Below are 15,213 nucleotides of genomic sequence, written 5' to 3'. Positions count from 1 at the left end.
TGATACAGTTGGAAAAGATTTCCATCATATGCTTAACTTTATTATCTAGAAAGTGGATATAGGCAGAAAATCTTATTTCCAGATGACTATAGATAATCAAAGTTTTATTCTTGGAAATTAATATTACTTCCCAATTTTATGTGTTTAGATATAAAACTTGCTTTTTTTGCTGTTGTTCTTTTTCCTTTTTTCTTTTTTTAGTGACCCTACAATGGATGTGAAATTAAATTTAAAGTCAAACACTGTTTAATGTTACCTTTTGGCCTAAGATCTTCAAGTAGCCCTGGAATAATTTGTTATTTGTGTTTTAATTAGAAATTCTCTTAACTGCATTAGAGGTAGAATTGAGAAATTATGTTATAGTCTGTCATATCAAAATGCACATGCTGGCTTTTTTTTTAAATAAGAGGATCTAATATCTATGACCCTACTACCTGTCTTACTACTGCTCAAAAGAGGTACCTCAAGAAAAATAAATATAGATAGGTTTAAAGGCAAATTAGTGGTGACCAATTCATAATGAGTAATAAAAGAAATAGCACATTTGAGCAGATGTCAACAGTGCTACTCAGACTTTCTAACAAAATGTTATTTGTGCCCTTGTCATAGACTGATTTTGAGTTTTCCTGACTCTGAAGAATTAACCAGAGGAGAAGTAGAAATACCAACACATTTCCCTCAGCTGATAGCAAAAAGTGAAATCTCCCACAGAGGCCTGGGAATCAGCAAAACTATCAGCATCATTGGATCTCAGGCATTTATAGTCTGGAAACCTTCCCAGGTGATGGACTAGCAAATCAAGTGATGTTCTATTCATTGTCACAGACAACTAAAGAATGTCAGTTTCTCAACAAGTGGCCCATCACAATGAAAGAGTTGCTTGGTGAAGGAGGCTGGGGGGGAAGGAATCAATTTTTACCCTGGAATGTATCTGGAAGACCAAAATGTTTTTCTTTTTTTTTTTTTTTAAAGATTTTATTTATTTATTTGACAGAGAGATCACAAGTAGGCAGAGAGGCAGGAAGAGAGAGAGAGAGAGAGAGGAGGAAGCAGGCTCCCTGCTGAGCAGAGAGCCTGATGCGGGACTTGATCCCAGGACCCTGGGATCATGACCTGAGCCGAAGGCAGCGGCTTAACCCACTGAGCCACCCAGGCGCCCCCAAAATGTTTTTCTTTCCAGCATCTAATAAGATGCTGTAGGCACATGACAAATTTTTTAGTCTATCTGGAAACCTCCCCCTTTCTTTTTTAAGGAACAGTGCCCTCTTTATCTTTGGAACTATCCCATGATAAATACCTCCCCCCTTTTCCTTTTTTTTCCTCAACTTTTTGCTTCCCCAACATATGCACACTGTAAATACACAGTTCTAGTTGATGATGCCCTGTTCTTAAGCAATCTTGTTCTCTTGACTTACGAGTGATCCAAGCAGGGGCCAATTCAGTGTTCTCCCCTTGGGACTTGGTGGAGGTTTCAAGCTGTGAGACTGGGCATCAATTGGCAGTTGAGCCACTGGAGCAGAGGCTAGGAGATGGCAAGAAGGTGATGGGTAAAGGAGAAGCAGAGGAAAGAAATGGACAGACTCCTAGAGGGTCCACATCCCACATTCCATGCAATGCTACCCATTCCAGGTAGGTAGAAATCTCGTGAAAATTGCCCGAGCTCACAGGAGATTTGGACTGAGATCTCTTTAGAGTTGGAAAAAGTTCTCATGAGATTTAAACTGGGATCTCAGGAGATTTGGACCGAGATCATGTGATTTCCCTGAGTTCTCAAGATATTTGAAATGAGTTCTCATGAGATTTCTACCCTCCTAGGTAGAACCGTGAGATTTGGGTAGAAATCTCATGAGTATTGCCCAAATTCTCTGGAGATTTGGACTGAGATCTCTCGAGATTTGGAATAAGTTCTCATCTCACGATATTTGGAATGAGTTTTCATGATATTTGGGTAAAAATCTCAGAGAACTGCCTGAGTTCTCATGAGATTTGGACTGAGATCTCATACGTCCAGGGAACTGACACTTCCAGTCCTTCCAGCATCTAACATGGCAACTCACCACTGCCTCCAGTGGAGACAAGCTGCACAGCCACACAATCCCTTGTCCCGCCCTGCATCTCAACACTGCCTCTAGTGGCAGTAGAGAACACTGCAAAACCTTCTGGCTGCCCCCACCCTGCAGCTGACCCTTGCCTCTGGTGGCATGAACCGACATTGCCTCTTCTCCCAGGGTCTTACACTGTAGCTCTTCACTGCATCCAGTGATTTGAAAGTGCATTGCAACTTCTTCCAGTGTCTCACACTGGAGCTCACCACTGCCTCCAGTAGTGGCAAGCTACAGTGTCCTGTCTCCAGCACCACTTACGGCACAGCTCACCACTGCCTTCAGTGGCAGTAAACAGCACTTCAATTTCTTTCACCATCTCGCACTGCAGCACTTCACTGCCTCCAGTGGCGATAAGCTGCACAGTGATGGAATCCATTGTCTTGCTCTGCAGTTCAATACTGCCTCTAGTGGCGGTAAGCAGTACTGCAAAGCATTCCAGCACCCCTCATACTACAGCTGACCTCTATCTCCAGTGGCAAAATCAACACAGCTTCTTCCAGCGTCTTGGTCTGCAGCTCACCCTGCTTCCACTACTAGGTAAGTAGACTGCCACTCTTGCAGCATCTCAAATTGCAGCTCTCCCCTGCCTCCAGTGGCAGGATACGTCCCTGGCACTCCTTCCAGCTTCTCACATGGCAGCTAAGAACTGCCTCCAGTGGCGACAGGCAGCACAGCCACGCCATCCATGTTCTTGCACTGCATCTCAACACTGCCTCCAGTGGCCATAAGCAGCAATCCAAAGGCTTTAGGAATCCCTCACACTGCAGCTGACTACCGTCTCCAGTGGCAGGAATGGATACAGCCTCTTCTATCAGTGTCTCGCCCTGCAGCCCACCACTAACTCCAGTGGTAGGAAACTGCACTGCCACTCCTTGCAGCATCCCGCCCTGCAGCTTAACACTGCCTCCAGTGGAGACAAGTTGCACAGCCATGCTAGTCATGGACTTGCACTGGAGCTGAACACTGGCCATAAACAGCACTGCAAAACCTTTAGGCATCCCTCACACTACAGCTGACCACTGACGCCAGTGGCAAGAATCGACATGACTTCGCCTTCCAACATCACACTATGTAGTTCACCACTGCTTCCAGGGCTAGGTAACTAGATTGCCACTCCTTGCAGCATCTCGAATTGCAGCTAACCACTGCCTCCAATGGTGGGAACTGACACTGCCACTTTTTCCAAAACCTTTAGGCATCCCTCACACTGCAGCTCCCCACAGCCTCTAGTGGTAGGAACCTGATGGCCACTCTTGCAGTCTTGCATTGAAGCTCTACTCTGCCTCCAGTGGCAACAAGCTGCAAAACCACAATGCCCATGGTCTCACACTGTCTCTCACCGCTGCCTCTAGAGGCGGTAAGGAGCACTGCAAAACCTTCTGGCATCCCTTGCACTGCAGTTGACCACTGCCTCCAGGGGCGGGAACCAACATTTCCATTTCTTCTAGAGTCTCGCAATGCAACTCTCTACTGCCTCCAGTGGCTGCAAGCGGCACTGGCACATCTCTCAGCAGCTCTCCCAATGCAGCTCAGCATTGCCTCCAGTAAAAGACTTCTGCACTGTCAAGCCATCAAGCAGCTCTCATCATTTAGCTTTCCACCACTGGAGGGAGTGCTGAGCTCCAGAGCAACAGATGCTAAAAGATGGGGCAGCTCAGCTTGCCTCCAAGAGCTGCAGTGGACAAGACGCTGGAAGATGTGCTGCTGGAGCTTCCTGACAATGGATGCAGTGGACAGATACAGTGCAAGGCATGGAAAGGAGAGGTAGTGTGGATTTCTGCCACTGGAGGCAGTGCTGAGTTGCAGTCTGAGTGATGGTGGAAGACGTGCCAGTGTGGCTTGAGACCAGTGGAGGCCATTGTGAGCTGAATTGCCAGACACTGGAAGGCAGGGCAGTACAGGTTCACGCCACTGGAAAGAGTGGTGAACTGCAGTGCAAGAGTCATTGAAAGGCATGGCAATGCTGTTTGCCACCACTGGAGGCAGTGGCGAGCTGCAGTGTGAAAGACTGGAAGATGAGTCTGTGCAGCCTGTTGGCAATGAGGGCAGTGGCAAGGTGCTGGGTGAGAGACCCTGAGAGGCAACTCACTGTAGCTTGTTTCTCCAGGAGGCAGTGGTGAGCTTTATAGCCTCTATTACCCCAGGTTCCAGAGTGGCACCTCTGGAGCCATCCACCAACTCAGCATTCTGCCCCGTGTCCCCAGGTTTGGTGGTAATGGACTGACAGGATGGTGAGGAGGGACCTCCCGGTGGGGGTCTGGAGGCTGGAGGAAATCAGACCCCACTCATGTTGCATTTGGAACTGATGAGTTGAGCGTGTTTTGTTTTGTTTTTGAAAGAGTAACTTTGCTTCTCCAAAAAGGACAGCGGCATTGGTCAACTTTAGAATGAAGCTAATTACTACTTCAGAAAGAAGCGTGTGTCTCCCCTTCTCCCAGGAAATGGAGCAGGTGTGTAGGCCTTCGGTCAGAGGTGCCTTCTTATCCCCACCTGACAACACTTCACTCTGGCTCCACGAGACCCAAAGTCTTGAAATCAACATCTGAGTCAGTCAAGCACCTTCTCCCAGGACGTCAGTGTTCAAAGAAAGAAGCAGGTACATTGGGTGCAATGTCACATCCATGTCAGGACAGGAGGTAAAAAATTCTCTTTAACTCCAAACCTCCTGGGCTTTTCTCTTTTCTCTAGTGGAGCCACAAAGTCAAACTGAAGCAGCTGTCAGCAATGTGGAGTGGGGGCAAGAGTTCCTTAGTTTCCCTGCAGGGAGAATGTGGCAGGGGATCCCATTTTCTCTGTTCATTTGTGGCTTATGAAGGTATTTGGAACATCTCTTTCCTGGGCAATCACTTTGATTACAAGGGGAAGATGAGATTTACTCTGTGTGTATTTTTAATATGTAATTTGTTTCTTCTCTAACAGTGTTTATTCCATTGGGCCGAGGTTGTGGTGGAGTGGCCGGCATCTAGAGTTATTTGGCTGTTTGGGGTCAGATAGAGACTTGGATGATATCTTGTCACTTGTCAAAGGTGCTGTTTCATAATTGATTCATTTTTTCATCCAAAGATTTACAATGAGGGCGGATCGAAATTCAAAATGATTCCAAGGAGTCTTTTATGATTTAAAAGTGAAGCTTGACTTTCTTGTTTCACTAAATGAATCATCTAGATATTTGGACATTCCATATTTTCTCTGCAGTTTCATTTGTGGTAAAGTCAGAAGGAGAGTCTTTGGGAATTCTCCTGGATAGAGGCATGCTGGTGGCTCCAAGGAGCTTGGCTGGGGTGAATTTCTGGAACTTCTTGCCTGACGCTGGGTCAGTCAGGTTGTCCCACAGGTTTTCCGTTTCCTCCTTAGGAAATTTCTGGCAGGTAATGTTGTGCATAAAGCGGAACCCTCCTGCACTGTTGGTCGGCATGTGGCCGCTGCAGCCGCTCTGGAACAGAGTCTGGTGGTTCCTCCAAAAGCTAAGAATCTAACAACCATAGGATCCAGCAATTGCACTCCTAGGCATTTACCCAAAGGACACAAAAGTGCACGTTTATTGGGGTCCAAGCGCTATGATGTTTATAGCAGCATTATCAACAATAGCGAATCTATGGAGGGAGTCCCAGTGTCCATTCACTGATGAATGGAGAAAGAAGATATGGGAGACATATACACAATGGAATAGGACCCAGCTTCACAAAGAATGAAATCTTACCATCTGTGAGGATGCAGATGGGTCTAGAGTGGATTAAGCTCAGCAAAATCTGTAAGGAAAGACAAATCCCCATTGACTGCACTCCTGTGGCATTTCAGAGAGAGCACGAATGCACATAGTGGGGGAGGAAGATAGACAAATGAGGAAACAGACTCAACCTTAGAGCACAAACCAAGGGTCGCTGGAGGGCAGGTGCATGGGGGGAAGGGTTAAATGGGTGATGGCTATGGGGGGAGCACTTGTGATGAGTCCCAGCTGTGGTCTGCAGATGAGGAATCATGAAATCCTACCCCTAAAGCAAAGGAATGAACACTGCATGGAAACGAACTGGAATTTAAGTCAGTGAAGAAAAGGAAAAGATCATGTTCTGCTTCATGAAGAGTGAGGAACGGAGTGATTTTTGCTCTCCTATTCTGTAGATGATAGCTTTCCAACACATTGTGGTAGGATACAACAGTTTCTTATCGCATAAGGAGTCCTCGGAAAGCTGCAATGAAAGATTCAGATCTCAGAGCACGTTCATGTTCCATTGCTTTGTGACTTATGGTTTGCCCAGGTAGGAAGGTGAGTGCGAGAAATATGACAGAAGAGGAAAGGAAGTGTTAACCCTTCAGGAGGTAGCCTGCCTTTCTCATGAGAGCCTTGGGCCAGTATAATTTTGGAAGGGGTGGGTGGGTCCTGGAGCTTTGCGACAGACAGGGGAGCTCCAGGGCTGGGTAGAGCTGACAGAGGTCCCGGAGGAGAGCAGAGTGCATTCTGCAGGAGGGGATGTGGGCAGGGCTGGCTCCAGGGGTGGCTGTGTGTCCCCCGTGTGACAGTTGTGACAGGTCAGGGCTGTGAGCAGTTTCCTGGCTGAGGACAGACAGATGAGGTCCAGGTAGAGAGCTGGCAGAGCACCTGCTTCTGTGCCACCAGCCTCCCCCAACACACACAACCTTGTCGTCTGTCCCTGTCACTCCAGTTAAGACCTCTGTGCGTTGGCAGGCCAAGATGTTGGTTTGTGCATCATTCTCTGCGTGTGGGTGATGTTTCAAAAGTTAGATGGTGGAAATGACGGGTCACCAGGACATCTGTTCCTCTTGTATTTCCTGATCTTCTTCCAATCACTGAAGTGCATCAGACCTGCTAGTGGAAGGGGCGATCTGTGTGTTTTTATTTCCTGCTTTAATTAAACACTGGGGAAACAGTCTTCTGGAATAGTCAAAGTATCCTTTGTGGGGGAGTTCATGTTTTTCTCTTCCATGAACCACTTTCTGATATTTGAAATTATTTTTGAGGGGCCCCTGGGTGGCTCAGTTGTTCAGCATCTGCCTTCGGCTCAGGTCATGCTCCCAGGGACCTGGGATCGAGCCCTACATCAGGCTCCCTGCTCGGTGGGAAGCCTGCTTCTCTCTCTCCCACTCCCCCTGCTTGTGTTCCCGCTCTCACTGTGTCTCTCTCTGTCAAATAAATAAATAAAATATTTTTTTAAAAAAAGAAAGTATTTTTTAAAGCACAGCTTCAGAGTTGTAACAGGGTGCAGTGCCCTTTGTGAGGGGGAGAAACAGAGGAGTGAAGGTTGTTTAGGAGCCTGGGGAGTGGCTCATTGTGCTCCCAGTGGAACACAAGCCCCTGTTAGCCTTCACCTGGTGGCCCATCCTGGGCTCTGAAACCTGACCCAGTGAGTCACTTGTGACTTGACCTGGGGAATTTGTGAAGAAAACAGCATGAACCCTGGAAGGTGCCTGCATCCTTTGCGCTTGGACAACTCCATGGAGCAAAGGAACCTATCACCCGTGTGGCATGTCCGGATGCCTGAGGGTGTGGGGCTTTGCTTCCTGGGAAGAGGTTGTGTGTTCATCCTTATCTGATCCATGTCTTCTCCTTATGGAGATCCAGACCTTTACGTGATCATGTCATTGTTATTTTTGTTATTTTAAGAAAGCAATCTACAGTTCTTGTTATTTTAAGAAAGCAACCGACATTGACTTCGGGATACCAATATCAAAAGGAAAAATATAAGGTCCAATATACTCATGAGGACTGCACTTGTGGTGCCTCTCATGAGTATGGGCAATGTAGGGCTACCCGGATGAAAAGGAACAGGAAATTCTATTTGGATAGAAATGTGCTGTGCACACACAGTGCTTTATTCTATCCTTTTCCTTACTTCTCTGAAGGGAAAACAGAGTGGGGACTGGAGCTTGGTGTCTGATTTGAAGGAATGGGGGACAAGAGATTTGAAAGAGCAGGGCTCATGCTGATGTGGTGCTCTGTGCCTAGAGCACAGAGTGAGGGTTTGAATCTTGGACTTGGAAGCGTCTCTGTTCAGGGACGATGTTGTCTGAGTTTCCCGCACACAGAGTCACTTGGCTGGTCTGCCTAAATGGACCTGTTCCTGCCTTTTAAAGGGTAGCTCAAAGGAGGCCAGGTGGGACTTCACTAGGAAGGTGATGCTTGATTAAACTTCTAAAAAAGATGAGTGATGTCACATCAGGAACCTTCTAAATGCAAGAGAAAGTGTATGCAAAGGTCCTGAGACAGGTATGTCCAGGAGCAGCAAGCAGGCCCTGTGGCCACAGGAGATAGCTTAGGACCTGACTTCAGGGAGGTGACAGTAGGGTGACAGAAAATCACTGCAGGGCCGTGACCCCATGGGCCCCCTGTTTCACTGGGCCATCCTTGGAAGGTGGGGAAAGCAGGGTTCCTGAATGGCTTAGTTGGTTAAGCATCTGCCTTTGACTCAGGTCATGATCCCAGGGTCCTGGGATTGAGCCCTGCATCAGGCTCCCTGCTCAATGGGGCGGGGGCGGTCTGCTTCTCCCTTTCTCCCTGCTCCTGCTCTCTCTCTTTCTCTAATAAAGAAAATATTTTAAAAAATAATAGGGCAAGGGGCCCTCAGGGGAATTGCATGAGCTTGGCCCACAATTCCATGAGGTCTCAGCCCAAACCTTGCAAAAACTCGTCCAAACACTGAGTGCTAGACAACAAGGGCCAATCTCGACATCAATTTGGGTAGAAAGGTGGTGAGAATTGGCCAGAAACCTCTGGCAAACTCGCTTCTGATGGTGGGGCTCTCAGGAGAATCGTGCTGGCCGGGCCCATAATCTTGTGAGGTCTCAGTGGGGTGGCCTCAGGGGGCATGCTGGTTTCTCCCACTCTGAGGGTTTAGCACAGCTCCAAATGGTGCATTTTCCTTCTGGGGAACAGGCAGAGTTCTGTGGTGTGGCTCAGGGTTTCCCAGTCTGGAGGGCTTGGGGGCCAGGCCTCTGGAGACAGAAGCCCTAAAACCCAACCTAAGGTTAGTGTTAGGGCCTAGGAGCTTGGCAGACCCGATCTGCCCAGGGGGGAAGATCTCCCCAGGAAAGCTGCCTGGGGGGCTGAGTTGAGGGCTGTGGTTTGTGTCAGGGGGGCCGCTGAGTGTGGAGGTGGAGTCAGGGGAGCATGCAGCTTTTCCCTCTGATGGTTTTGCACAGCTCCAAATGGCACAGATTCCTTCTAGGGGGCAGGTGGATTCCTGTGGTATGGCTCAGGGGTCCCCAATCTGGAGGGATTAGAGGCCAGGCCTCTGTGGATGGAAGACTGAAAACCCAACCTAGGATTAGAGTTAGGGCCAAGGGGCATGGCAGGCCCCATCTACCAGCCCTGAGGCGAGTTCCCCAGGGAGCTGAATTGAGGGTGGGGGTCCGGCTGAGTGTCAGGCTGGGATTTGTGTCCAGGGCAGTCACTGAAGGTGGGGGTGGCCTCAGGGGATTGTGCAGGTTTCTCCCACTCTGAGGGTTTTGTGCAGCTCCAAATGGCACAGTTTCCTTCTGAAGGGCAGGCAGAGACCTATTGGGTTCCCCAATATGGAGGGATTAGGGGGCCAGACCTCTGGGGACGGAAGCCTGAAAACCAAACCTAGGGTTAGGGTTAGGGCCTAGGAGCATGGCAGGCCTGATCTGCCAGCCCAGAGAGGAGCTCCCCGGGGAGGGGTTGAGTTGAAGGCAGGGGTCAGGCTGACTGTGAGGCTTCACGTTTGTGTCCAGGGAGGCCAAGGGGGCATGCAGGTTTCTTCTACTGTGAGGATTTTGTGCAGATCCAAATGGTGAGGTTTCCTTCTGGGGGGGGCAGGCGGAGTCCTGCAGTGTGGCTCAAGGGTCCCCAATCTGGAGGCCTTGGGGGCAGGGCCTCTAGGGATGGAAGCTTGAAAACCCAACTTGGGTTTAGGGTCAAGGGGCATGGGAGGCTCGATCTGCTGGCGCTGAGCCACGCTCCCCGGGAGGCTCAGACGAGCACGAGGATCAGGATGAATGTCAGGCTGTGAGTTTGTGTCCAGGGGGTCACCAAAGATCTGTATGGCCTCTGGGGGTCACGCAGGTTTCTTCCACTCTGAGGGATTTGCGCAGCTCCAAATGGCACAGTTTCCGTCTGGGGGGCAATCAAAGACCTGTGGTGTGGCTCAGGTGTCCCCAATCCATGGGCCTGGCCCAGGTGGCTCTCCTGAGGGCCCCCGCCGCCAGAAGCGTGTTCGCCAGGGCTTTCCAGCCAATTCCCATGATCTGTCTGCTCAGGAGACTTAGCCGGTGTTTGGAGCAGGTTCTCATGAGGTTTAGGTCGTGACTGTGTGGGACCATGGGCCAGGCACAGGAGGCTCTGCTTCCACTGCCAGAAACGAGTTAACCAGGAGTTTCTGTCCAATTCTCTCAAGTTTTCTGCCCAAATTGATATCGATCTGGGGAGAAAACTCATGAGAATTGGCCAGCATTGTGCAGAGATTTGGGCCACGTGCGCAAATAGCATTTGGAGCGTGTTTTTGTGAGGTTCTGGCTGCTACATGGGGGACCAGGAGTCAGGCACAGGAGGCTCCCCTGAGGGCCCCCACTGTTGGAAGCGAGTTCTCTGGGGGTTTCTGGCCAGGTCTACCAGTGGGCACAGTGCCCATGGTACTTTCAAACCAGCACCCATGCTGCTGCCTCCTTTTCATCATCTTCATGGTCATGAGCCTCTGCTCTTCCCCATGGTCTCTGGGGTATTGCCCTCCCTCCATCTGGCCCTTCTCCCTGAGGCCCTGTGCACCCTGATGCCAGGGTGGTTCTGTCCCCTGATGGAACACTTGCATGGATACCCTATGAGGTGAGGACGATGCCCTGCCCTGGAAGGGGACTTCAGGTCCCCAATCAGGAGAGCCACATCTCCCTTTTCATCCTGGCCTGCCCTCCCTTCCCTCAGTCCTCCTCAGCGAAGCTGTCCCTACTTCCTGAGCTAACAGCTCTGACCTTAAAAGTCATTTTTTTTCTATTTCTCCTTGACTTAGTTCATCCACAGCATGTCTTTCAAACCTTTTGGTGGGTTTTTTGCAGTCCTGCAGGGATGTCTGCTCAAAGAGGAGATGACCTGGGAGGAGCAGCCTACCTTCCCACCTCCCTCAGCATGTCCCTGAGCCCTGGGACCACTTAACCCACTGAGGGTTGAGGGACCTGAGCCAGCCCATCCTGAGCCCAGGATCTGTGTCAACTATATAGACAGAAGTGTGCCAGGAGCAGTGAGCAGCTAGGATGGGCCAGAGGCAGACAGTTTCTCTTTCTCATTCCTCACCGCCCTCCCTCCCAGAGGTAGCTCAGAACAGGCCCCAAGCCCCACATCTCAAGATTGCATGACCTGTGCCTTCTGCTTTCATTTGGTGACCTCGGTGGTCTCCTGTTGCTTATACCTCCCATACCTGCTCCCATGGCAGTTCCTGCATCAGGGGAGGGATCGTACCTTTGTCTGCACTTTGACCTCTTCTTGCCCTGAACTGAGCCCACCCACCTTTGCATCCTCCATGGATGGGCTTGGGAGGAAGCCTGTCCACAGGCAACCTATCAGCCAAATGGATCTAGAGAACAACCATTGAATTAGAGATCCAGGATAGAGAACCAACCTTCTCTGAAACCTGTCCCATACTCCATGACTATCTCACATTAAAACAGAAAGAGTAATTGCTTTCTGGACTGTGAAGTGGCCTCTGTCTCTGTTTACACTGTTGAATGCCTAGGTGCAGAGTCGGGACTGTGTCTCCTAGGATTAACAATCAAACTATAAGAACTTAGTGAAATCTGAATTTGAGACAGAGAGTAAATAAATATTGTCAAGGAAACACTCCCAAGTAGGGCTTATGACCATTGCACAGCAAAAGCTTTTTCAAATAGGTTACTGAAAGAAAAATCTTTTTTTAGGTTTTGTTTTAATTCCACTTGACAACATACAGTGGTATATTCATTTCAGATGTACAATAGAGTGATTCAGTAATTTGATATATTACTCTGTGCTCATCATGAAAAGCAGACTCTAAATCCCCTTCACCTAGTTCACTTATCCCTCATCCACCTCCCCTTTGGTAACCACGAGTTTGTTCTCTAGTGTTAAGAATCTGTGGGGCACCTGTTTGGCTCAGTCAGTGAAGCATCTGCCTTTGGCTCAGGTCATGATTCCAAGGTCCTGGGATCCAGCCCCACACCAGGCTCCCTGCTCAGCAGAGAGCCTGCCACTCCCTTTCCCTCTGCCTGCTGTCCTGTCTACTTGTGCTCTTTCTCTAACTCTTTGTCAAATAAATAAATACATAAATAAAATCTTTGGGGAAAAAAGTCTGTATTTTGGTTTGTCTCTTTATCTCCCTTATTTTTTTCTTTCTTAAATTCCACATAAGAGTGACATCCTATGGTATTATCTTTCTCTGACTGACTGATTTCGCTTAGGATCACACTCTCTAGTTCCATCCATATGTCTGCAAATGGCAAGATTTCATTCTTTTTTATGGCTGAGTAGTATTCCATCACGCATGTGTGTGTACATATCCATCACCTCATTTATCAATTTATAAGTAGGTATTTGGGTTTCTTTGCTATTGTTATATTGTAAATTATGTTTCAAGACACAGGGTTGCATATATCCTTTTCAGTTATTGTTCTCCTATTCTCTGGGCAAACACCAGTTGTGTGACTGCTGGATCTTAGGGTAGTTCTGTATTTAATTTTTTGAGGAACATCCCTACTGTTTTCATGGTGACTACAACAGATTGCATTCCTACCAAGAGTGCACAAGGGTTTCCCTTTCTCCATATCCACCCAACACCTGTTGTTTCCTGTGCTGTTGATGTGAGTCATTCTGATAGGTGTGAGGTAATATCACATTGTACTTTGGATTTGCATTTTCCTGATGATGGGTCATGGTGACCATCTTTTCCAACATTTGGCCATATGTATTTCTTCTTGGGAGAAATGTCTGTTCCTATCATCTGCCTATTTGTTTTTAACTGGACTCTGTTTTTCAGGTGTTGAGTTTTATCAGTTCTATATATTTTGGACATTATCCTTTCATTCTATAGGATATTTGCAAATATCTTCTCCCTTTCAGTAGGTTGATTTATGAGTATTACTTTTTCATTGTTCTTCTGCTGTCTGGAAACTTTTTATTTTGATGTAGTCCCAGTTATTTTTGCTTTTGTTTCCTTGGCCTCAGGGAACATGTCTAGAAAAATGTTGGCGTGGTCCATGTCAGAGAAGTTACTGTCTGTGTCCTCTTGTAGGATTTTTATGGTTTCAGGTCTTCCATTGAGGTCTTGAAACTGTTTCGAGTTTATTTGTCTGTATTGTGTAAAAAAGTGGTTTAATTTCATTCTTCTGTGTGTAGCTGTTCAGTTTTCCCAATACCATTTTTTTTTTGTAGAATGCCCTTTTCCCTTTTGATATTCATGCCTGCTTTGTGGAAGATTAATTGGTCACATAATTATGGGTTTATGTCTGAGCTGCTACCCTGTTCTCTTGGTCGCTGTGTGTATTTCTGTGCCAGGACCATACTGTTAGGATGACTACAGCTTTGTAGTACAACTTGAAATCTGAAATTGTGACTCCTCCAGCTTTGTTTTTCTTTCTCAAGATTGCATTGGCTGTTCAGTATCTTTGGTGGTTCCGTACCAATTTTTAGGAGTGTTTGAGCTCTTGGTTTTTTAAAATTTAAATTCAATGAGCCAACTTAGAGTACGTCATTAGTTTCAGATGTAGTCTTCAATAATAGATTGGTTGTGTATAACACCCAGTGCTCATTGCATACGTGCCCTCCTTAATGCCCATCAACCAGTTACTCCATCCCCCATCCACCTCCCTTCCTGCAACCCTGTTTGTTTCTGTAGTTAAGAGTCTTTCATGGTTTTTCTCCTTCTCTGATGACTTCCCATTCAGTTTTCCCTCCCTTCCCTAGACTCTCTGTGCTGTTTCTTCTATTTCATGTATGAGGGAAACCCTATGACAATTTCCTTTCTGATAGACTCGTTTGCTCATCATAATACCTTCCAGTGTGATCTAGGTTGATGTGATGGTAAGTATACATCCTTTATGATGGTTGAGTAATATTCCATTGTATTTATGCGTTCATCTGTCTTGCACATATGGGCCCTTTTCATCCTTTGGTTATAGTGGATATTACTGCAATGAACACTGGGGCACAGGTGCCACTACTTTTCACTCAATCTGTATCTTTGGGGTAGATACCCAATAGTGCGTTGCTGGGTCATAGGATAGCTTTATGTTTACCTTCTTAAAGAAACTCAATGTCATTGTACAGACTGGCTGTATGAGCTTGCATTCTCACTAGCAGTGGAAGAGGGTTCTCCTTTCTATAGATCCTCCACAATATTTGTTATTCCATGACTTATTAATTTTAGCCATTCTAAATGGTGTCAAGTGGTATCTTGTGGTTTTGATTTGTATTTCCCTGATGGCTGGTGATATTGAGTGCTCCTTCCTATGTCTGTTAGTCACTTGTATGTGGTCTACAGGGAATGCTTATTCAGGTTTTCACCCATGTCTTGAGCTAGGGTAAGGATTAAGGTCCAGGAGCATAGAAGGTGTGATCTGCTGATGTCAGGAGAATATCACAGAGGATTGATTTGAGGGCTATAAGTAGGGAGAGTATTAGGATCAGGGTTTGTGTTCAGTATGGTAACAAACATAGATATAAACAGGGATTTGCTGATTATTTCAATCAGAATTCTCCTGCTCTGAATCTTTTCTGGAGTTTGAAATGGCACAGTTTCTTTCTGGGGGGCAGGCTGAGTCCTCCAGTATGGCTCAGGTGTCCCCAATCTGGAGGGCTTGGGTGCCAGGCCTCTGGTAACAGAAGCCTGAAAACCCAAACTAGGGTAAGGGTTAGGGCATAGGGGCATGGAAGGCCCAATTTTCTGGCACTGAGGAAAATTCCTGGGGCGGGGGCGCTGAGTTGAGGGCATGTGTCAGGCTGAGTGTCAGGCTCTGGGTTTGTGTCCGGGGGCTGCTGAAAGTGGGAGTGGCCTCAGTGGGCATGCATATTTCTCCAGCTCTGAAACCATTGCGGAGTTCCAAAAAGCACAGTTTCCTTCTGGGTGGCAGGTGGAGTCCTGCGGGATGGCTCAGGTATCCTTGATCTGGAGACCTG

Source organism: Neovison vison, chromosome 11, assembly GCF_020171115.1.
Source record: "Neovison vison isolate M4711 chromosome 11, ASM_NN_V1, whole genome shotgun sequence".
NCBI classification, from domain to species: domain Eukaryota; kingdom Metazoa; phylum Chordata; class Mammalia; order Carnivora; family Mustelidae; genus Neogale; species Neogale vison.
The sequence above is the reverse complement of the archived record's forward strand: the minus strand, read 5'-3'. Positions refer to the sequence as shown.